This window comes from Neolamprologus brichardi, chromosome 8, assembly GCF_056152115.1.
Source record: "Neolamprologus brichardi isolate AB-2024 chromosome 8, ASM5615211v1, whole genome shotgun sequence".
Classification (NCBI taxonomy): domain Eukaryota; kingdom Metazoa; phylum Chordata; class Actinopteri; order Cichliformes; family Cichlidae; genus Neolamprologus; species Neolamprologus brichardi.
This window is the reverse complement of record NC_142111.1, coordinates 9,105,954-9,129,783: the sequence shown is the minus strand read 5'-3', so window position 1 is coordinate 9,129,783 and position 23,830 is coordinate 9,105,954. Positions and strand designations below refer to the sequence as shown.

The following is a 23,830-nucleotide window of genomic DNA, read 5'->3' as shown; positions in this document are numbered from 1 at the left end:
ATGCATAACAGCTCTTTCAACATAGACAAATGTAAGGTGCGTGTTACAAAATTAAAATGCAGACTAACCGAACACATGGCTGTTAAACAGATGCATAATTATGCTTGAAAGCCACTGACAGCGCGGCCCCTCTTTATGCGCTCAGGTGGAGCTTTCCTCTGAGTGGAGGATTAAACAGAAGAAGCCGACTGCCCAAATGCGGTGTGACAAAAGGGAAAAGCACAACCTGCGATGGAAGATATTTTAGAGGCTTTAATGGTGTTCTCAGCAAGACACCGAGGCATAGTCACGCAACGGCGGCGGGATCGTTTAAAATTTTATGCTGATAATACATATTTGAACAAAAATCAGAAAGACTGCACAGCTTTCCCGTCCCACCGCGATGATATGGAGTTAATAACATCACTGAATGTTTTAAAGTGTCGAAATCATTTTAAGTTGAAGCTGTTTTGCCAAAAAAAAGTAAATAAAATATATATAAAATAAAAATTCATCTGTCTGCACTGTGTGCTTGGTTTCATTGTTTAGATATAGAGACTGATAGAAAACTGTGTGTATTTTTAATGGAGCATAAACGAGCTGCAAGAAACGCATTAAAAATGCAACCAAAACAAAGTGAGTGCTCCTTCTTGTTGCCTCGCTTGGTTGCAGCAGCGCGCGGAGCACATCTGGAGAGAAACAGGACATCCACTTTTTCGATGACAGGCCCCAGTAAAGCGAAAGGGGGCGGGGTCAGGGCTGGTGTTGGATTTCACAGCCAGAGAACGTGACTGCCATGGTTGCTTCTGCGAACGTCGTTTCGAACTTGCTTGCTCTCTGAACGCCACTCGCCGACTTCTTACCCGCTGTTTGCCCGGTGGGGGTTAACTCACTCAGCGCTCGTGAGGGCCACCGTTTTTTGGAGATTTTGAGAAGTCGGCGGAAAACTTTCAAAAAAAAAAAGAAAAGAAAAGAAAAAAGAGACTACAACCCGCGTTAGAAATACAGCGGCGCGACTGAACTTCCAGCAGCAGTCCGAGGCGAGCAGCAGCGGCAGGAGGAGGAGTCAACAGGTCCCAGGTATTACCATACACTTGTCATTGACAGCTAGACAACATTTGACAGCATGTGTCCAGTTCTCGGGTCTCCTTCGGGGGGTTAACCAGGCACCGTAGTAACCTGTCCGCTTTACACCTGGAGGACTTTGAACGCGTCACGAGTCGGCACGGTCATTAAATGCACGGGTGTGACAGTTTTTTGTTTGTTTGTTTGTTTTAACGCCGTTCATTGGCAGAAGCGTACTGGACAGCCTGACCATAAAACTCCCTGTCAAGTTGGCGTTCTCATGGCCAATTAAGCAAAAAAAATAAACCATAGGTGTGTTTAACCGAGCGACGTTATAAATGCGAATCCGACGCTTCTTAGGTCGGCTAGCATGTCAGAGCTAACGCTTCTTTGCCTAGGTGGAGGTTGGAAAGACATCGGGTCACATTTAAGTGCTGACAGCTTCCTTTACTTAATTAACAGAGCCGTTTCGGTGTCCACCTAGCTTGGCTGTTGAGAAAGTGGGGATTTACGGATTAAAAGAGAAGGAGGGGAAAACCCTGTAATGTATGTCTGGGTGTCTCTGTTACCCTCTCAGAGAAAAGCTAGTGTTTTTGGCAGCGTCGGGACAGCGGAATGTGGGGAGATAGTATTTCATTTCACATGGTGCGCTATGCACATTTCGCTCACCATTGTTTGGCTGTGGGCTACTTCAGGCTGGAGGTAAACTTTGCTCCAGTGCATAATTAATACCGGTCATGTCAGGGAGCCACTTCCTCGGTGTGCAGACTAGAGGCACCGGCCACTGCTTGCAATACTTTCAAGGTGCTCTGAAACTGAGCTGCATACCTGCTGACCCGACAAGGGGAAAAAAAAGTACTGTAACAAAAACAGCCACATGCTTTTTTTTCTGTTGCTTTTCTTTATAGCCTTAAGGTACATTGGCAAACTGACAGATATCTCCCCCAATTTGTTAACACTCTCGATTATCTGCTGTCAAGATAATGTGGCGATTTAAGGCGTCTGCATCACCTCAAATTAAATGTCAGGAGTCTCTAAGTATACCCTGCAGCATCAAAATCCTGCAGTGTTGTCTTGTAAAATGTTGTCTTATAAACCACAGATTACAGTGTTCTGTACCCTCTGTTGATAGCGGTACTTTGTAGAGATGTTTCCCTGTGTTTGAATGAACCCTCATTTCCTGTGTAGGATTTGTTGAGTGATTTATTTATTTAAGCTATGACTCTCTAGATCTTCTCTGCTGGCTGCATGGCAGGGCAGACCGGTTGTTTTCAGGGGGAAGCGATCGCAGGGTGGCACTGAAAGGAAAAAAACATACCCGACCTTTCCTGTGACAGTCTGTGACATTCAGAGCAAGATGCATTAGGGGAAGAGTCACTCACTGGGAAATCTGGGGTGTTTGAGGGTTTTCCCACCCTGTCACCTCCCGTCTTGGTGTGATTCACAGTTAAATGCTGTGCCCTCACCACGGTTTGGCAAGGCTTGGCCTGAATACAAGATTATTCTTTCCTACCCAGTAAGCTGTCACTCTAATGAAAATTTTTGATAATAACCTTCAGACATTTTGCATAAAATTGTTGTGTTTACTGTCTAGCCATCTTGTGATACCTGATCCGATGTCACGCATGCTCATCATTGTGTTCTAAAAATACAGTTCCCGATAAGCTGCGGGGTTATATGAAAGGCATGATACTGGCACTCGCGAGCAGATCTCATAGTAGCGTTTTAATTGAGCGAGGTTCAGAGAAAGGGTTTCCTGCAGTCACATGCCGTTTTCATGCTAGTAAGATTTTAAAGGTTGTTTTTTTTTGTTCTCAGAAGGTCTATTAAAGATCTAAAGACCTAGTCATACTGCCCACTGTCGCATTTGTTAGTAAAAAAAGTGACAGGAGTGGTTTCTGTGATGCAGTCAGAACTTCTGTGACAAGTGTTGGCGGAAAGCAGCGACTCTTCTCGTGTGAACCGTGCCAGTCAAAGGCCTCGTGTGCCCTAAATGTATCATCATGTCAGCAGAGGCAGTGGCACACTCAGTTTGCCACCTCACCTCCCCCACGCCCTCGGCGTGTCCCTCTGCTTCCTCTATAGTTTGTAGAGTCAACTCAAACACTAGAAAGGGTTTTTTGTCTGTCTCTCTCTCTTTTTTTGTTGTTGTTGTTGGTTTGGCATGGCAGTGGTGAGTCAGTAGCTCCTAGCTCTGTGAGTTTGGTTACATGTGATGACAGTTTTTCTCATCATACATGGAACTAGTGAATTCAGCAGATGATACGTGGTGAGTTATTAACAGTTGTTTGGATTGTTCTTGATGAGAGGAATTTATTTGAAGGTTTGTTTTAGTTTTGTGGGGTTTTCTCTTTTTTTGCACAATTCACACATTTATATACTCTTTCCCTTCCCTGTGGTGTAATATTATATCAGTATAATAAGGCTTGTGTATTGAATTAATGCATTTTTAGTGACCTCCTTTTGGACTTAAGTATGTTTTTCTTTTCTTCTTTTACCATTATAAGGATGGCATCTGTCAGGTGCTTTGATTGTAGCAGTCTTGCTGGCCGCAGTAGCCTGCTACCCTGTCGATGATGTGCCAGGCTGACTCACGAGGTTATGACTGTACAGTACGAAGTCAGCATGTGCTGACAGATGAACCAAGTTCACTGCAACTAGAGGTGTCACCCAGTGCTTTTTGAATGGTAAACACCTCTACCCCAGTCGCACCAACGCCCTGTCAGATTTTGATTGCTAGATGTTTTGTTAGTGAAAACCACACAGCAGAAATAAGAGTTCGACTTGCTGTAAATAGGAAAAACTGATGTGAAGATTGGGGTTTGTTTCTTTTTTTGTCTTTTATTTCTTAGAATCTATTTGGTGTGCACAGGTGTTGGTTGACTACTGATGCTGCCGTAAAGAGTAGTAAGCAGCAAACATGCTTCTACAAATGGAGTCCAGTGGAACCGCACAGTGTGGCTTTACACTAATAAAACCAGCCTTGACCCAAATGAAACGGGCCCACGGTCTGTCAGAATAAGTAGAAATAAATTAGGATATTACTGTGGTTTTTCTGTGGTGCCCAATGACGTAGTCGTTGCCTTTGGGACTGGGGCGAGTGTGGGAAAAGCAGGAGAGAAGAAGGGTGGGAGGAGAGTGTAGCTGAAGCCGAGTGGGATATTTTTTTTTTTTTTTTTTTGGAGGGGGAGTGGAGCCGCTGTGATGTGGGAGCTCCACTCATGTTGGCCGGCGGCAGTTAGACAGGCCTGCTTTTGCATACTGATTCCAATTCTGTAGCTCTCCACATAGCAAACTAGCGTGCCTGGTGCTGCCAGTCACGTGAGGGTTAACTCCCCCTTCCCTTTTATGCTGCTTTCCTTTTATTCCTCTTTTTTTAATGGCTTTGATGGTATTAAATAATCTTTACGTGTCAGAGTGCACAGCTCCCAGTGTTCATGTTGGGAGAGCGAGAGAGCAATTAGGTCAGAGTGGTAGAATAACTTGGTATCATCTCAGTCTTAAAGCGGCAGGCTGCCTCGCTTCCATTTGTTCTTTATATTCACCTCAACCCTTTGGAGCAACATTTTCAAAGAGGTCCAAGGCCAGCTGGGTTATCAAAGCACTCAGAGAAAGAACGTTGTGTCTCTCTGTTGTATAGTCTCTTAATAAAACGTCCCAGAATGGATCATCGGTTGTTATTTTAGGTTCCTCGCTATGTTAATTTGCCTGAAGAATGAGGCCACAATTGTCTCCTTTTTTTCCTAATGAGGCTGAGCTAAAGACCCATATAACCTATTATCCAGGTTATTGATTTAGAATCTGTTTCGAGCTGCACATTGTTTTGATAGACCTTGAAACCATTGATGTTTTACTGCAGAATTGAAGCGCTGATCCCCCTCCCCACTTCAAGATCACATAAAATAATAATATACTCAGGGGGTTGTATTTATGGTTGACATGGCTTGACTGATCTTTGTTGTAAAGTTTCCCACAGCTTATTTTGCATGTTTGAGATTGCATTTCTACCAGCTGGCATGTGGATGTTTCTGGCCTGTGTCGCAGTGTTTCATTGCACTTGTCACAGAATTTCATACTATTTTCCACACTCATTTTGTACCTTGGCTTTTTGCAGAAGTGTCTCTGCCCAGTCGGACAGTCCCCCAGCGTGACGGCTGACATTTCCAGTGAAAGAGACCTATTGTTGCTTCTTAATCCCCCTCCACCCTCCTCTCTATAAAACAATGGTATCAATTGCTTCCACTGAGTACATCCACAGTTCTGAGTGAGAGACAGCCTGGCTGGGCCTGTTAGCTAGCCTGCCAACCGTCCTCCCAGGCAGCCCGGACGACCTCTTCATTCCCAGCGATAGCTCGGTGTTTGAGCCCGCAGACTGCTCCTGCACTAATATTACCTCTGCCGCATGTGAACCGGCTCTTGATTGCGACTGCACTGCCACCTTCTAAATGCACAAATAATAGCTCGGGTATATATTTATTTTCCCGCGGAGACGGCGGAGCAGACCGATGGCTTCGACACACCCCCGTCCCTCACCTCCTTAATGAACGGTCTTCATTCTATTTTCCTTCATTTTCCCGAGGACACTGCCATTAACTTTGACAGATGATATGTTCTTTTAGCGAAACGGTGATCCTGAGCGCACCGTCACTGGAAATTGGATTTGCACACCCACCCCTTTCGCTCCTTGCGTTTTCTCCATCTCTCCTTTTTCTTTCTCTCTCCGTCAGCACTGAGGGACATGCTGTTAATATTCCTTTTAGAGCTGCGCTGTACAGCTGAGCTGCCAAGTTAACCTTCTGCTGTCATGAGTCAGACAGCTAGCTAGATAGCCAGTGTCACTTACACAGATGTCTGACCGGCCAATCTGTCCTTAAGTGCTTCTTGATAATATGCGTATTTCTCTGTGCCAAGTGTGAATGTGCAGTCAGTCATAACATTCAGTTTTCATGTCCACTTTGCTGACACCGATGTAATTTGAATGTATTTGACAGTTAAATATTTCCAAAAAGGTGTGTAAGAGAAAATACAGATTTAATCTCATCTTCTGCCTTGATTTGTTACACTGATATTTTAGTTCTTACTTGGAGGATAATGTTTGGCTGGTCTGCTCCCCATTTAAAAAAAACAAACAAACATCTCTATAAATGAGGAGGTTGACAGCTCCCGCGTCCTTCCCAAGAAGTAGCATTGGCTAATGTTAAACCAAGGCATCTTCACACTGATTTCAGTGGAACAAATCCTCTCTATTGTGCCTCCTGTGTAGGCGTATGTTGCCGTCAACAGTGTATTACCCAGATGCCGTGTTTGCAGCTGCTTGCACATTAGCTCAAGTTGCTATAGGCCACATTTATCAGTGTGAGGAGAACAGCGCGGTGGTGAGATAATGGTCCTGAACAAGATGATACCGCGCTCGCTGCTGCTAGCACGAATAGGCAGCTCCTGTAAGTGGCTCGGCACATAGCATCGTTATCATACTGCTCTGCTGTCTTGGCTTGTGCCCGCCGAGTCTGTGAAGCTAGTGAGCCGCTGCTACTTATTCTGTCTCCATGGTCTGTCATCTCAATGCAGCGAGCCCCGGTGAAGAGCCATCACACCAAATCATCGTCGTGCTGGAACGTTGCAGCACAGAGCCCATTAGATGACAGGATTTCTCCATTTGCAGCTGGAGAAGGTGATGGAAAGCCAGAAATACCCAAAGAGAGTGTAGAAAATAATTTTTAAAACCAATTACATTTACTTTTGTGTAGCTTTGTTGTGCCCCAATCAATTTTTCCAATAAAAACAGCAAAACAATGTTTATTTTGGCAGTTTAGACATGAACAAACTTGATGTACAGTACAAGGAGGTGTAGCAGAAATGCACCCTGTCTGTTAAACTAGGCTGTCAGGCTTGCAGATTTTTTTTTCTTTTTTACCGAGGCGCCATAACCTGTGGCCTGAAATGATACACTTTCAGCCAATGAGACTGCGAGACGCTATCGTTAACGGCGGATCCTTTTGATTGGTTTTGTACTTCATTTCATGTCAACATAATTCACTTTTTTTTTCTTTTTTTTTCTTTTTGTGTCGCAGTAATAATTCTGTAATATGGCGCACCACGCAGCATATGGCTGCCATTTATGATCAACTGCCTCGGTAAGGAGGTGACTGGAATATGCAAATGGAAGCATGCTAATGGAATAGTAATGTAATGAAGTATGTTGTATATTGCCAGTAATGAGCTCTGGTTATTGAGTGTTGATGGCTTTTTCTCAGCCAGCCTTTGTTGTTACACAAGATGCAGTTTTGGGTTTTTTTGGTTTGTTGTTCAGGACAAAAACGCACATCATCACCCCAAAAAGCACAAACAAACACACCCCCACCCCACCAAAAGAATTTTGACAAACACAGCCGGACGTAATTACACATTACTATTTATTTTTTTATTTTTTTATTGATTTTTGGCATTGTGTGAAAAGCATATTGATAAATATTTGGAGTACTTGCCCGCTGAAACTCTGAAACTAAATTGGGCAGAACTGAGACAGATGCGGTGCAGTAAATTAAACAAGCAATCTTCTCTGTTGGGTGACAGCACAATGGTGATTAGGGTTTCATGTGAGCTGCCCTACATTATTTATGGCTGTGCTGTGGGCTGCCTGCAGTTGAATAGACCCACAGTCCATTGACTGGGCATATTATGGGAGGCCGACTCGAAGCGGGAGGGGGGGGGGGGGAGTTAAAAATGGCTTTATTTCCTCTCGAGGAGGTCCATTTTCATCTGAATGAAGGTGGAAGCCCCAAGCGTGTTGTTTCCAGGCCTTGTGCGTGTAAAGTGTGTTGACTCTGTTCCAGCAGGCTTCTCTGCATCACTCTTCTTCATGTTTCAGAGTGATATCTGCAGAACCTCACATTTGTACGTATTCGTAATCCGTCACTGCCTGCTCAATTTTGTTGCCAATTCATACACTGACTTTTATCATTGAATTCATCCACATCTGTTTGGACCCGAACTTTATAGTTTGGTGCCTTTGCTTTGCATTGTGACATGCATGTTTCTTGTGGCAGGGAGGTCTGAACAGGGTGTAGACATACTCAGGTTTGAGTGCAGGTTTTAGCCAACTGTTGACCTTTTAGAGGTGTTTTCCACGTTCCACACTCTTTTGTTATGGTGAGAGTATATTTACTGATTGCCCACTAGTTCTATTCTTGTGCTTGTTGAGAATCTTGAGGGAATTTCTTCAAATTTAGCACAAAAACTCTTTGTTTGATTTTTATTTATTTTTTTTAAAAGGGAAAGTTGCTCTGACCTCCCATCCCATCCCTGTCATTCTTGTCATTTCAATAATTGCAATTACATCTGGCATAAACATCTATTTGGTCTCAAGCATAAACTGATTAGTGTTTGGTGGTCAAAGTTCAAGTTCACTGTGACCTCAAATGTTTTTCACAATTTTCTAAGTCATGTGCTTAATAGTAACTAGTAAATCACTCAAATGCCCAGAGGAAACGGAGGGACCGATGACGTTTTATAACCAAATGTTCATTAAATGTTATTCGGTGCCCTTATAACAGAAGCAGGGATGATTCTAAACTGCAGCTTGACTTGGTTGCCAGAGGCATTCAAGTGTGAGGCTGTAATTCTAGCTGATATCCAAAAGGGGCTTTTGTTAATACTTCACGCTTTATTTGGTAACACTCCTTTGGTTCACTCACTGCAACGCCCTGATAAAGAAAGCTACTTTTGGCTGTTCCCTTATTCACGAGGGATCGCCACAGCGGGGAGCTCCGCATGTTTGATTTGGCACATTTTTACGCCAGATGCCCTTCCTGACGCAACCCCAGAGGGATTTATGTCCCCTCCCGGAATCAAACCACCGGGCTTTCGTTTGCATTGTGAATGTGTAAACCACTACATTATGAAGACACTTTACTGCAGTGCCCTGTGGTGTTTAGAGCAGAGGTGGGCAATTAGTTTCCCCAAGGGGGTCATGTGAGAAACTGGGACTGTTGTGGACTGCTGCACAAATAAGCTGGATTTAATTCTGCTTGTAAAATTATTGTTGTGGCCCTCCACAACAGTCCCACCCCTGCTTTAGAAAATTAAGGAGGGCAATGGATGGGTGAGATTTAGCATATTTTAAAAAATGCCTTGATGGCCTCATTCTTCATCCCACAGATAACTCTGCAACAAACCTGGAATGCTTTAGGTTTGATACACTCACAAACTATTTTTTGAGTTGTGTGTGTTTTATTCCTGGATTAGGTTACTTGTAAATGAAAGCATTACTACATCACTGATAACTGTGAATCTTTCTAGTGCAATACTATGTTTTTTCCCCCATCCTAATCCAAGCGGCACCTCTTAAAAACAACAAGTCTGTTTATTGATATTTGTCTCTTTGTGGAACATTTATGTAAAATCCAAAAGAGTGGGGGCAAATCCAGGCACAACAGGATGCTGTTGTTAATACATAAAAAGGATCCACAGAGTCGAGAAAGAAAAATTGCAAAAGAACCCAGGGACGTTGGTGTTGAATGGTTCCTGCTGATACCTTGTGATATTATGTATTTCTAGCTGCTAACCTAAGACCCCTGCAGCAAACACTAGCTTCAGATGTCAACAAAATGATTGTTGCCACACTCAAGGACTTGAATCATGAGCTAGACTGGACTCAAAGATTGCTTTGTTTGACCTCATAAAAAGGGATATTGAAGTTGTCTTTTCATGTGGAAGTCCAACACAAATAAATTCCATCATGTGCCACTTACACAAACACACTTAATATCTGCATCCCATTTGCATTTGCCAGTTACAGGGTAATGACATCGTGTATGATGGCTCACTGGTATACCCTGCTGGGACTCTTGAAGTTATCATTAATAGTAACACTGTGGCTTTTCCTATCTTGAATATGTAAAAGGCTGGCTGTGGAGAAATAAAACCGTTCAGACTGTGAGTTTGAGGAAAAGAGTCAGAAGGAGAGCGCAAACTGTTCACTGTCAAACCATCACTGTCGGCACAGAAGTGACTGTTAAAGTTCAACAGTGAATATGGACAGTGGTGGAAAGCAAGAATGTGAGAAATGATGAGAAAACTACTTGCAGAACACTTGGAACTCTGCCCGTTGTCACACCTTTGCACATGTGAGAAGACTGCCAATGTGCCTTTTCACTTTTCTCTGTTTTTGACGCTAAACGTTTGGCTGTTTAACTTGATTAATTAACATAACCGTTTAAAGAAATTGCTAAATTATAGTGGAGACAGTAGAATGTATATATAATTTTGTCTTCAGTTGGCAGGTCAGCAGCTCAATTGCTGACAAAGTAGAAACAGGTGTGCACTGCTGCAAGTGTTAGGAAAAGTGAAAAATCGGTTTACGTTGTGTAATTTTTGTTAGACTCAGAATGGAGTTTCAAAGTCAACCTCGTTGAAAATTGTATATGACAATGGGGTCATTTTTCTCTCTCTCTCTGACTCTAAAACCTTTTTGGGAGGAACTAAAAATTCCTCTTTTGGAGGTAAAACCCTGTATAAAGATAACAGTAATTATCGTTCTGGTTTCTCTTCATCCCATGTAGACATGCACTCTTTTGCATTAATCAAAGGGCTCCTGAACGTCAGCTTTGTCTAACAGCAATCTCTTGTAGTATTTAGACATCACTTTAAACAGAGCACTAGCCTGAGCTGCATGCAGTCACATTAACTGATAGGCATGAATGATTGCAGCTGACTCTTGTTTCTGTTGTGCGTCTTTTGTGAGTTCTTCAGTTACCTGAGGGGGAAAAAAGGAGTATTGATTTGGATCCCTGTTTCTAATTTGCGATAAGACCAAAACATTTGTTAGGACACGTTTTTGCTTTTCCCACTCTAGCAAAAGGATGTCTCCCTGAGCCTGATGGGATATCTGTCACTCACTTTAGGGCACACACACACTCAACACACCACTTTTTAAAAGTATGGATGCACATCTTCTAGTATGCGAGATACTGGCAGAACAGCAACAGCAGAAAGACGCTTGTATGTCACATTATGTATTTTTACAAAGTTAAAATGATCGGATGATGGAGAAATGCCTGGAAATGTCTCCTTACTTTAAAGTTGAAACGCTCGAGTGCTTTGATGGAGAAAGTGTTGCAGTTGACAAGATGTAGTTTGTGTTAGCGTATGAAAATTGCTGTGCGTTGGAGTTGCGGGCTATGAAAATGAACCACCATCCCTAACTTGTATTTTCAATGTGCATTTCTCTTCCAGTAGCCTCATTGTAGATGCTCTGCCCATGCACAAGTTATGAAATAGCCAACAAGAAGGCCATGTTTGTTTTAATCCTGAAATTAGCTGTCATCTCCACTTGATGAATGCCCGTTGCGTGAGTGTGCCCTAATTGTCCATTTGCACAACGTTGTCTTCGTTCTCGGTTGGCCTATGGCCCAGGGTACCCACTACAACTGTTGTCCACTTGTCCAGAGCACCAAAACAATACCAAGCTGCCGTGATCCTTCAGAGAGCCACTGTCGAAGAGCCCCCTGGGGGTGGGGTGCTTTCTGATAGGTCTGTGCCAAATCTAGTCCAACACTCAATTGCTTCTTTGTCATTTTTCTCCATGTGAATGTCATTGTGGTTGAGTTGTGGCTCCATATGGATTCCCTGCGTTCAGGACTTAGACAGCGCTCCTTGCTTCCCCCTCAACCACAAGCCCTTCATCGTGGAAACCATTGTTGTCCTATCAAATGAAGCTTGTTTTTCAGCTTCTCTCATGAAGCGTGAAATACAAGCTTTTATATTAGCTTTGGCAGGTATTTAAACTTCTGATCTGATCCAGGCTGTGCTCATTAAATCGTCAGAGTGATGTAATGTTTCACTGGCGCTACTGTGTGCCAGCATGGCATGTTTTTCCACTTAGGGATTCCAGGATTTGTCTCTGTCATAAACACAGGGCATCTGGTTGCCAGTAGTGTGAGCTTCATTGGAGTTAGGACATTGAAATGTGAAGAAGAGAAGCTGCCTGGTTTTTCATTTAGCAGCTTGGGTAAGTATGATAAATGTTACTTATCACCTATTGACCCCATGAGGTCAAGCCTTTGCCCTGTCACCCATCATCCTCCTCCTTCCCGCTGTCTTCTAGCTGCCCCTGAAACCCTGTGGATAGTCTTTATCTGCTCAGGCAACATTTTTCTCTCCAATACTGCTTGACCGCCATACAGATACCAAGGCAACACAGCTATTCACTTTCCGTGTTTGCAGTCAAGTGTGAGATGTTTTCCTCCTCCTGATTTATCTTTCCAAAGATATCTATTATTTGTCCTGTGGCCTCTGAAATACATTCATGATTAGATATGCGAAGCCTGAACAGATAGCTCCACTCCCAGTGTTCTCAGCTTTAGTTTTGACCCGCACACACCTAAATCCCTGCCATTTTTTGGGACATAGCTGGAGAGATAAGCAAATGGAAGAAAGTGTGAGATTATCATTGAAATAATCTTCTGAAATCAATTCAACTGAAATATCAAGGACAATGGGCTTATGTGTATGCACACACACTCGTGGGGTTTCTGTTTGTTTCATGCTTTTTTTTCCCCCCTCCCCACTGGCAGTGTAAAGAATTGCACAGGAGCTTTTGTTCTTTTGAAAATCCACCTGATAATGTTGGGAGCTGGCTTCTTGCCTGAGCTGGTTGGATTTAAAAAAGAAAAAAAGGGAGAAAAAAGCTCTGTCTCCAGTGACCAGTCCAGCATTGCACATCCTACATAGTGGCCCAGATTTTTTGCAATCCCTCTGTAAAACAGCTCTTGTTTTTTGGGGGAGCTTTGGAAGTGGATAGCGAATGTCTTTTTCAAAGGGTAACCCTCAGAAGGTGAAAAGTGCAACACAGGTAGGAATAACAATGAGTGCAGCTTAATAACGGCACCATTGTGACGCCAGGCTTTCTGGGTTCACAGATAGGCCATTGCACCATCCTTTCCCCCCCTTCGTGCTTAAACGTTCCACATGAGACTGATTGAGCCGTTTCGTCCTGCTAAGCTGCGTGAAGAGTGCTACTTTTATAATGGAAGAATACTGCTAAATCAAGGCTTGACAAATCTGCTTTCTCCATGTCCTCACATTGAGGGTTGGCGGATTAGGTGCTAATTTTAGTGCCACTTATTTCTTCAGCTGCTTTTAAGAATTAGTTCCAAATAACAAAAAAAAAGTGTGGAGCAAAAAATTGGGAGGGGAGAGAATTGTCTATTGTCAGAGGAAGCAAGGCTGTAGGAAAACGGATTGTCTAGTGGCAGTGAGGGCTCTTTGCATAAGAGGTGAAATTTACATACAAATCTCCAGTTATAAAAACAAAAAACTCAATTTGTGGCAGCTGAGTAGAGGGGCAGCTGTTAACAGAAATCTTTGAGGAGTATTTCAGTCCCACCACACTGTGCCTCGAGTGACTCCGTGAGATCACAAAGTCAGTTGGTGTTTTGAAAAAAGCCAGACCATAAAAAATTCAGCACAGCTTTTTTCACCTTCTCTTTCCATAACAGACCCTTGGATCCAGGCTGTGTACGATTAAAGTGTGCGCTGTTAGTTAGAAGTCTGCCGTGCATTTGTTTAGCACTTGGTTGTCACCCTGCAAGTCAGCAGTTAGTTCATCTACAAACAAATTTACTTTTCTGGACTTATTTCACAAATGCCCTGTTAGTTTGAACCTTTCCATCGCGCACTTGTTTTGCTATTGTGTCACATCGTCAATACCAAGCAACCATCAATACCCCACTGGAGGCAGTTGCATTTAAAACAACGGAGGACACAGCATTGGTGTGCATTCAGCACTTTTGAATAGGCGTCAGCTTATTGATTCTCCTTCAAGGTCCGCATCAATTCCTCTCTGCCCGCTCTTTTCTTGTTTGTGACAGCGAAGAGCAAATGCGTTGTGTTGAATTGGGAGGTAAGGGGGTGGGGGCACCCGTAAAAGGTTTGTGGCAGCTTCCACTCAGATCTGCTGCTCTTGGAGAGTAGCCCTTGACGTCGGTGACAGTATTTGGGTGTGATTATGTAATCCATCAGGGTATTACCATAAAGTGGAGTGGGGAGGGCTATCGAGGGGCTAGAAGGTAGCAGTGGCGCTGCTGCTACTGCTGATCATCGTCTAGCAACTGCCCAAGGGCAGGAATGTTTTGTGTGCCGATGTGTCCGACAGGTGGCTAGGAGACGCTAATTGATTAATGATCAGGGTGATATATGAGCCCCTACGGCCAACCTTAACATAAAGGCTCAGAGCACCGGTGTCGCCCTAAATCATTTCCAACCAGGCCAGTAAACCCCAAACAGTTCCCTCATTAGCATATGAAAGACCAATCGGGAGGGAGACTGTGCCTTCTCAGCCCTTTGTAGACCGCCTATTGTCAACATCCTGAGTCTGAATTAACAGGCCAGCATTTTATGCCAGATGAATAATGACAACAAAGATGATTTTATAATAAGGGTCACTCAGCACTAATGAATGGTTAACATCACCACAATCTCAGCCTTTGATATTGCTTGGACTTTATCCCTCCTTTTTTTCTGTCTGTGCATGGCTTTGACCTGGGCAGCAATCACCTAAACTGATTTTGCTCATTAAAAGAGTGTTTCCTGCACTGCGTGAGATTTAGGTTCCCTTTATTTCACTACAGTCGATAAAATATTGATGTGAAACTCGGCTGAAGAAATGCACTGCATTTTCAAAGTGCGTTACAGAAAATCTGAATCCCATATAGAGGTGAAATGATTTGCATTCTTTCTTCATGTGTGTTTTTCTTCTCTGCATCATGGAGTTGACATATTTTCCATTCAAGCAGTGTCAGATTCTTCCTGAATGATTGAACATTAGTGGAATTCACCTGTCCCCAGATGGTCATATTTTGCACTTGGTGTTCCATATAACGCTGTCAGACTGGATTAGTCTCAATCTCTCTCTCTCACTTCCTCAGTCTCTTCCTCTCGGTCTCACTCCCTCTGGTTATTTACCATTCCACAGGGGGCCTTGCGTGACCCTCTTCATTGTTTTCTTTGGATGGCTCTGAAGGACAATAGCAGTCTGGAGCCTTGGCCTGCAATCAGTATGTGTGTGAATCTGCATCTTTCCATTGGGAGTTGTGTCCTCTTGTGTCAAGAGAGGTTATGCGATCTATGTGTCACTGAAGGGGCTTTCCACCGCTCAGAGTCAGAGCCTCAAGAACAGGGGGTTTATGTTCTCTCTGTGTGTGTGTGCGTGCATAGGCAGCCAGCCGGTGGAATTTTATAGGACCAAGCAAGTTAAAACAACACATTGTGTCTCTTTTAATGTGAGCTCATGACCCTCGCTGCAGGGCTGTCATTCCCAAGTAAGCACACGCTTGGAGACTGCTGGTCGTACTCAAAATCAGAGTTTCTATTTGTACTGATAGTCTACGCAGGGGCGATGCTGTCACAGTGAATAAGTGAACATCCAAGGGCCGATGATAATTTTACTTGAGACTTGGACTGCTTCCCATCAAACCTTTTAAACCTTGAACGGTTGAGCAACCCTGAGCATAGTTACAGTTGCTGAGATGCTGGGCTGTACACTCAGGATGGGAGACCCCACTGAATTATTATTTTAGACTCTTCCTTGCGATCTCCTGAGCACTCAAGACCTCCTATGTGTGGGGATATCAGCTTTGGTTTGAAACCACGCGTCAACAGTGACGACACCATGTTCTTCTTCGTGTTTAAGGTGAGCGTCTACAGCGACTTGCTTTCACCCATCAGCAAGGATAAAGATGCGATTACCTTGGGCTCATCCTGTCCACTCGACTCTCATCAGTGCAGGCTGGAGGCTCAGACAGACACACACACATGCATACACAAACTCTGTCCTTGTTTCATCTTTCTAGAAATTATGGTGCTCTTCCTCTACAGGACCACGAGGAACACATGATTTAGATACCATTCATATTCATAAACAGGAAGTAAGGGTGTGTAATTAAAAAAAACAACAAAAAAAACAGGAAATGGCACAAGGAGCTTCTGCACAAACCAACTGATGGGCAGAGGGTGGAATGGGTAATGAAACTACTTTTTTGTTATTCACAATGCACCTCAAAATGTGTCCATATCCTGTAGTTCTGGACAGTGTAAGTATTACATGTAGGGATGTACAGGTTTATCACACTTGGGTGATATCTGCTTAGTCATATCAGCCTACAAACAAGATAGCATTCAATAGTGTAAGTGTTGAGCCTTTCTGTTGTGTCGTGTCACTTTTGTGCTCGCTAACTGTCCAAAGACTTTAAAACTGTTTTTTTTTTTTACACTGGTAAATCATTATTTGGTTAAAACTAAAAAGTCTAAGGTAAAGACAAGTTCATAGGAAAAAACATCTAAAAACGAAGCTGGCTTCGAAATGCTCGTAGTCCTTTCACTTTGCCACATCTTTGACATGTGCACATGCAGGAGGAAGGTGAGCGTGTAGTAAAAGGATGTGAGCAATATTTCTTTGACCATAGAAATTATAAACAAGCATTTGATGTTAGTTTGTAAATTTGCTTCCTGATTAACCCCAAATTAAGGTGTCTCTGAGAGCCATTTGTAATTGGCAAATGAAGCCATTCTTTATAATAACCCCAAATCTTTATTTGTGTAAAAAATACATAAATAAGTTTTAAAAATGCTATATTTAAAGCTCTGTTGTTTCACTGTCCCTGGTAGCTTGTGATAACAAATTATTGCAAAATTCATTTGCTGCCTATAAAAGGCCACTTCTTCCTCAAGGGATGGTGTTTCCCTGTTTTCTTTTGTTTTTTTCCTCCAGCAGTATCTTGACCCTTCTAAAGAGCGACTATTAGCCTGGCTGTCAGAAAAGCTCTGTTGTGCCACAGCTTGCTGTTAACTAAGTGTAAGGAACTTGCTTTCTTACTGTGACAAGTGAAGTGAAATATACCCAAACAGACCACAGTTTTAAATGTCATTGGTTTCTCTTGCTTTTGGAAAACCCTGTCCTGGTCCACAGTTCTACATTTTATTGGAGCCGGATTTGCTAACCCCCCCCCTTCAGAAAGAGAGAGACAGGATAAGCTCACTGCTTTTGACATGAGCCAATTTTCTATTCAAATATGATTGACCGTGATTGTGCAGTTTGGCATTTACGTTGCATCCATGAAAGTGCCTTTTAACATTTACAAACCACCGTTCTGTAATTTCCAGCTAGTTGTTTTTGGTTCGAAAACAATACCACAAAGCGTTTTCCATGCTTTCTCCAGCACAAAGGTGCCATTTATCAGATAGCCTAAGTACCATGTGACTCTTTCAATTTAGATCTGTAGCTAGACCTGTTAGTAAACACTTGTAATATTTGAGCAGTTTGCATAAACAAAATGGAAGCATTCATACACTTGCTGAAAACCAGAGTCATTAGATCGTTGTCTGTAGCAGCCATTCATCTGCACAGCATCGGATGAGCTGCTCTACTATGAAAAGATGACACGCCACTTCAGATTTGTCTTTGTCTTGGCAATGAAGGCGCCTCTGTGTCCCTATTTGTGCATCAGGCTGAGGGGATTTCTAGGCCGCCACCTGATTCACATTGCTGTAATTGAGTTGTGGCCATAAGCACTACTGTGCCTGCCTAGGCCCTAGGTAATTCACACACCACAAAAGCACTGTTTTACTCCACTTTTCACATGATGTCTGGGGCACAAATGCAGCAAGTGAGAAAGTACAATCTATTGGAAAAGGGTGGGGAGATCATAGGGAGAACGAGAGGGGGGAAAAAGTGTGTAAGAGTTTTCATGTAGTAAAGCAGCTCTGCGCCAGAAAGCCAGGGAGTCACTGAGTCTGCAGCACGTGGATAAAGGACCACAAAGCTCTCGATTTCAAATCTCTCTCTCTCTCTCTGTTTTTTTTCTCTCTCAGAGCTTAGGAGCCACAATCGATTCAAGGACGGCGAGATTGACGTTTTTGGGGTAAGCCCGAATTTGTCACTGCTTTTGACTCCGGGTAATTTCGGTTTTCCACATTTAACACTTTGTGTGTTTGTGTGTACCAATTTTTTTTTGCACGCATGTCTCTATATAAGCGTTGCTCTTCGCCATATTAATGTCGTGGAGAGGTCGACTCTGTTGTCATTTGTTTTTCCCATGACACATGGTCTGCATTTCGCTGGCTGACTAAATTTCAAGCTTGTGGACAGCTGACTTTTTAAAGTTTTTCCAATCCTTTTCACACACCCTTGCACAGACACACACACACACACACTGTGCGTCTGTTTAGAGGGGGTGCTGTGTCTTGTGCCCTGCGTGCTGCTAGCATTAGGATGAGCACTGTTGCATCAGAGATGGGGCAGGGACTGTTGCATCAGAGCTGGAGTTGCCAGCGGGGAGATTTGCCCTGTCATATTAAAGTGACAAAGACCAAACACAAACAGCCGTTCATCATTCGCTATATTGGCTTGAAGTGCACGGACCATTGCTGTGTGAATATAGATTCATTTTGGTTCTTTGTATTAGACTGGCAGCTAAAAGAATACTGCTATTAGTTTATCCTTATCCCTTCTCTGTCATTTCATACTGTTTTGACAAATTCTTTTCATCGTAGTGATTGAAAGGACGGAGCTTAAGGTTGGCCAGTTTTCTTTCAGCCAATCAAAGATCGCAGTTTGTCCTCCTCAGTCTGGTTTTGTACAGACTTGTTTTACTCCTCTGTCCTGTCCCGTCTTGTCCCATTCTGTCCTGTTTTTAAACCGGCTCTTCCTGGCCTTGGGAGAAAGGTAATCTCTTCCTCTCAGACATGCACCTGCCCTCATACCAGCCTCTGAGCAAAAGCAAACTGAATGCTGTGTGTACCAGTATGCCAGCCAATACCCAGAAAAATGCAGACTCTCTCTGCAGATCACTTCCGTCATGGCATACCCACACGACAGAGATATGCTTTGTGGACAGACGCACACCCACAGAAGACGTCCATGTGTTGTGTTTTTAGCTTTTGTAAGGTAGACAAAAAAAGGTACAAATTGAAGCTGTTCAGTTTTTTGTTTATTGCCTTCATCATGTTAACTTCATCACATTTTGTGGAAACCACACAGTTAAACCATTACTCTGTGAATTGGCAGAGGATAGTTGCAGCCATTTTGTACTTTATCTCCGAGTTAGCAGGTTTGGGGTTTTCATCTCAATGTAAAACTATACTGAAGCTCCCCTCCCCTTCCCCCTCTGCTGCCCTCCCTCCCTTCATAATTTAGATCCAGTCTCATAAGTGGGTTGGGAAGAGGCCCCGGCAGTTGATGTGGAACACATGCCTTTAATGATTCACACTCTGTGCGGTAGGTCGGTGGTGGCTGCCGAGCCCGCTGCCTCTCCCTCCGTCTAGAGTAGGAGTCCTGTATTTTTCACAGTGTTGTTCCCTTTTTTTCTGTTTTTTTTACTCCATACATGGAAACTTAAGGGAAGTTGAAGTGCATAGCTATACACTGTTATTTACATGTAATGGTTCTTCTTAGTCTCACTCAGAGGCTGGACACAGTTGGATCTGTGTTTACCTGCCAGGCTATAACACTTTCTGTATCTTCTTTTTTTTCTTGTTGATGAAACTTCATGGAGTGAACTGCTGACTCCAGTGGCTCTAATGGTAATTTCTCTCCTGTCATTGTGGTAAATCTGGCTATAAGTTTTGGTGGGATTATGTTGCTGTTCCAATTTTTCACTATCGAATAACCGATCTAAATCGTCGGCTAAACTGCTTCGAGCTCTGTTAATGTGTTGTGCTGCCAAGCTCATTTACTGTAAGGCGTTTGACTAGCAAGACATTGCGTGGCATGTTGCTTCCTCACCAAGGACAAAATAGCAGAAGTGATGCTCAATACTCCAACCACAGTGACAAATTTGAGCAATTTCACAGCGTTAATCCCATTCAAACAAATGCAGATGCCAGCTTCTGGCTGCACAGTCAAAAGTTAGTGAAACATGCCAGCACGTGGCCATCCAGGCTAACGTAAATGGCTTCCTGGGTTTTTTGTTGTTGTTGTTTTAAAAAATTCTTTTACTTTCACCCTCTGCTCTCAATCTCAGCCTACATCTTTCCATCCATACTTCCATCTTTTGTACTCCCCCCCCCCCCCCCCCCGCCCCGCCCCGCCCCGCCCTGCCCTATCTCTTCCTGTGTCGCACCATCGTGGGTCCCACATCTAGTTTTGGGGCCTTGTCTCACTACTCCTTTCATCACTTGCTCATGGGAACTCACTGCGTCAGCTACCACACAGTGGACATTACACATGTATGATACAAAGACAAAAAATAGCTCATTCCTTTTTATCCAGAAACAAACTTGGTGAGATCTGCCGTGCTTAAATGAAAGTTTCCAACACTTGCTGACCGCGCCGGTCAAATTAGGCTGCTCGTGCATTGGCTATGTCACTCTAAAGCTCTGTATTAATGTGCGAAAGTGTTGCAGTTATTGATTCACTGGAAGCGGTACATCATATTTTTGTAATGATTTGGGAAAATGTGTGTGCGTCATTGGAAGTCGCAGTGCTCTTTTGCATTAGAGGGAGAGTAATTTTGTTTTAGCTCTTTTTCCCACAAGTGCTTGGATTAATGCCCACGAGTTTACCAATCCTGTTTACTATGTTTTTATGTGGTGGTGCTCAGTTTTTACAATACCCATTATCCACGAGCCTAACAAAGTGCCACTCATAAAGTGTTGCTTTAATGAAACTATGCTTTGTGCTGTTTTATGCACTGTGTTTTGCGAAAATTGGTGTTAATCTGTTTGGGGCTCATAAATTAAGCCTTTTGTTACAACATGTTTTATGAAGTTTGTTGCTCTCAGAGCTGCTTTTGGAACAACAGATGGAGTGTTTGAAGTGTGTGTGTGCATGTGTGTGAGCGCTAAAATTGATGAAGAGACCTCCCTGGATTTGAGTATTGCTACAAATCACCACTCGATACTGGATGCAGAAACCCCCAGTCATTCTATGTGAGAGGGCGTAGCTAACAGTACTGAGTAGTCTGCAGTTCCTCTTTGGGGCGCCTCCTGACAGGAACTTGGCAGCAAGGAAACATAAACAAATTCCCTGTGGTGGGCTGGCAGGCTGGTCGGCGCGGTCCCCCCCCCCGTTACCATACATGCACAGCGCAGCGCAGCCCAGCTCTGGCTAGCATGCTCAGCTCAGAACCCACAAGCTGTGAGAAATAGATCTTAAAGGGACAGGTGCTGCTGGCTTTCCATCATAGGGCACAGGGCCACTCTGTATTTGCAGTCTGTTTTCATTGTGTTGTTCTAGACTGACAGCGGTGTGTGTTACTTCTCCTGCACAAACCCCTGACAGATCCAAAAAAACACCTTTCATGCTTAGGGGAGGGGAACTGTAGCCAGGGGTCCCCAAATTTGTGCTGAGTGAGCAAAAAGCCAAAGCAAGGATGATGTAATGATGGCAGCGATGACGGTTGGGGGAGATCGGAGCGAATGCAGTTGTTGCAATCTGGAATGAAAGAGAGAGGGGACACGATTGCTAAAGTGGTCATTACGTATACCCAAACAGTTGCACAACCAAAACATGCATTGTTTTGCACATGTTGTATTTATGCATTTGTGTGCAGAAAAAAAACTCAGATTTCTGCAGTTTTCTCTTTCTTTTTCACTCACCCTCTTCAAACACAGTAGTGTATTGTGCAGCCTGACCTGGTCCCTGTCCAAAGGCAAAGAGAACCCAGATTGCTGAAACAGAGGGGCCACTACTAACAGGCTGGCCAGGCTGTAGTTGTTATAGCCCGCTGTGGCCTTCCAAACCAACAGGGACTTCTGGCTGAGGCCAGAAACTCTGTGTGTGTGTGTGTGTGTGTGTGTGTGTGTGTGTGTGTGTGTGTGTGTGTGTGTGTGTGTGTGTGTGTGTGTGTGTGTGTGTGTGTGTGTGTGTGTGCACTTGAGTATTCTTTTTGATCAACCACAGAGGAGGTTTTTGGACAGGACTTGCAGGAGCCAACATGGCACCTCAGCGCAGTTTCATAAGCACTGGTAAAGGCATTTGCCTGACTTTTAATAGTCCTTCTCCATAACATCATCCAAATGCACTATTTTCAACCGTCCTTTAAGGGCGGTGCTCCTGGAGCAGGCGAGTAGGAGGAGAAGACCCTTCGCCTCCTTCAGTTCTCACTAGGAGGATTAAATGCCTCGGTGGTTTCAGTCATCTGCTTCAGCAGCTCGTCTGTGTGCTTTCACATGTGATTAGCACCTGTAATAATGTGGAATAGTGGCACACTAAAGTACTTCAACAGGCTGGATTTTCTGTCTGTCTTGGGGTGAGCATTAAATGAAATATGTTCAATGTATTCTGCATGGGATATACTAGATGGCTGTATCCTTAACACTAGTACAAAGGGTTTTTGTTTGCAGTTGTTTTTTTTTTTTTAAAGCCAGATTCTCTAGTTCTGTCCTGTCGATGTCTCTTTCACACACACAGGCACAAAAAGAATATCACATTTCTCCTGCATATCCAGGCGAGTGTGTACGTAGCTGGACAGTCGGGCTTTTCCCTCATGTTAAAACATCTGTCAGCGTTTACAACTTTAATGAGATGATTAAGCGAGACTATCATTCTGGTCATGAAAAGAAAAGAAACAAAACAAAACACAAAGAGTGAATTCTAAGAGGTAATCTTATGTTCTCTCCAGAGCTTTTCTCACATAATCTTGGGGCAGTGTCTGCAGAATCAAGTTGGGACACTATCCAAGTTGTCTTTTCTCAGGTGTAGCTCCAGCCACAATCTCACTACTGGAAATGGTCCATTAATGTGCACTGTCCACAGATCGGCACTGTCGGACTTCATGTAGACTTGCTGTGGAACTGTAAGGCTAAAGACTGCTGATTGTCTGTCTCTGACATTTGTGTTTTCACCTCTTAAGTCTGGCTGATTATGTCTAGAAAGATTCAGAGTTGCATTGCTCAAGTTTGATGTCAGCAAAAAGAAACTATTGTGATTAAGTTGACGTGCTAGCTTGAAGTGTCTCACCGATATAGGGAAGCACACCTCTCAGTCTGCGGTCTGTCTGCGTCTTGCTTGCGTGCCAACCACTTCCAGGGCTGAGTTTTTTTTATTTTTTGTGACTCTGTGCCTGACAAGTGAGAGTGAAAGATAATTATTTATTCTACTCATAAACACCAATGAGCAGCAATGCTCATAAACAGCAGCTCACATGTACAAAGTTAAAACTGTGATTTTTATTTTTTTTTTCCAGCACCAAGCTCTGAGAGGACAAGCTCAGAGAATAAATTGCACAAGATTTTATAATGATGAATGATGACCTTAGTTTCTTTCGTAATGTTTTAATTAGACCTTTGGACTAACACATGATAGAGCCCAGTCGATTCACATTGATTACTGCATTATGTATTTGTTTTAAATGTTGATTAGCGGGACATATTGGTCAGTATTGTGTGCATTTTTTCAAAGTATTCATCCAGACGCTAGAATAAATACAACAAGGAGGGACGATCGAAGGGGAAAGTCAGGTGTGACTATGACATGTGGTTGACAGGTCACAGCTGAAGTCACATCTGTTTGTGCTCACAGAACACTATTGTAATGCAGCCGAACTGAAAACAAAGCTGTTTTCATTCCAATACCTTCCTGTTTTTGTTGTAATATGACTGATATGAAAGGTCGCCCACTGAAGCTAATGTAAAGCAGCCTTTATATTTTTAAACCCTTTTTCAGACTACTTCTCTTCAGTCTTGATTTTATAACAAAGAAGCTGTCTGATTAAAATCAGCACTGACTCACGGTGTTGGCTGCTCTGCTGCTCTGTTTCACCTGTATTTACAAGCAAAATTACCAAGTTTC

General features: G+C 43.3%; 1 protein-coding gene across 3 annotated transcripts in view; it reads left to right on the top strand.

The window, feature by feature from the left end:
• Positions 1-783: 783 nt before the first annotated feature.
• Positions 784-23,830, top strand: part of raraa (retinoic acid receptor, alpha a) — a 144,356-nt gene continuing 121,309 nt past the window's right edge. For 2 of the 3 annotated variants that reach the window (XM_087845384.1, XM_087845383.1), the window contains exons 1-2: positions 784-1,059; positions 17,911-17,960. The gene's annotated coding sequence lies outside the window, so the exon portion shown is untranslated. The remainder of the gene's footprint in view (positions 1,060-17,910; positions 17,961-23,830) is intronic. The other variant, XM_087845385.1, reaches the window with a different exon arrangement.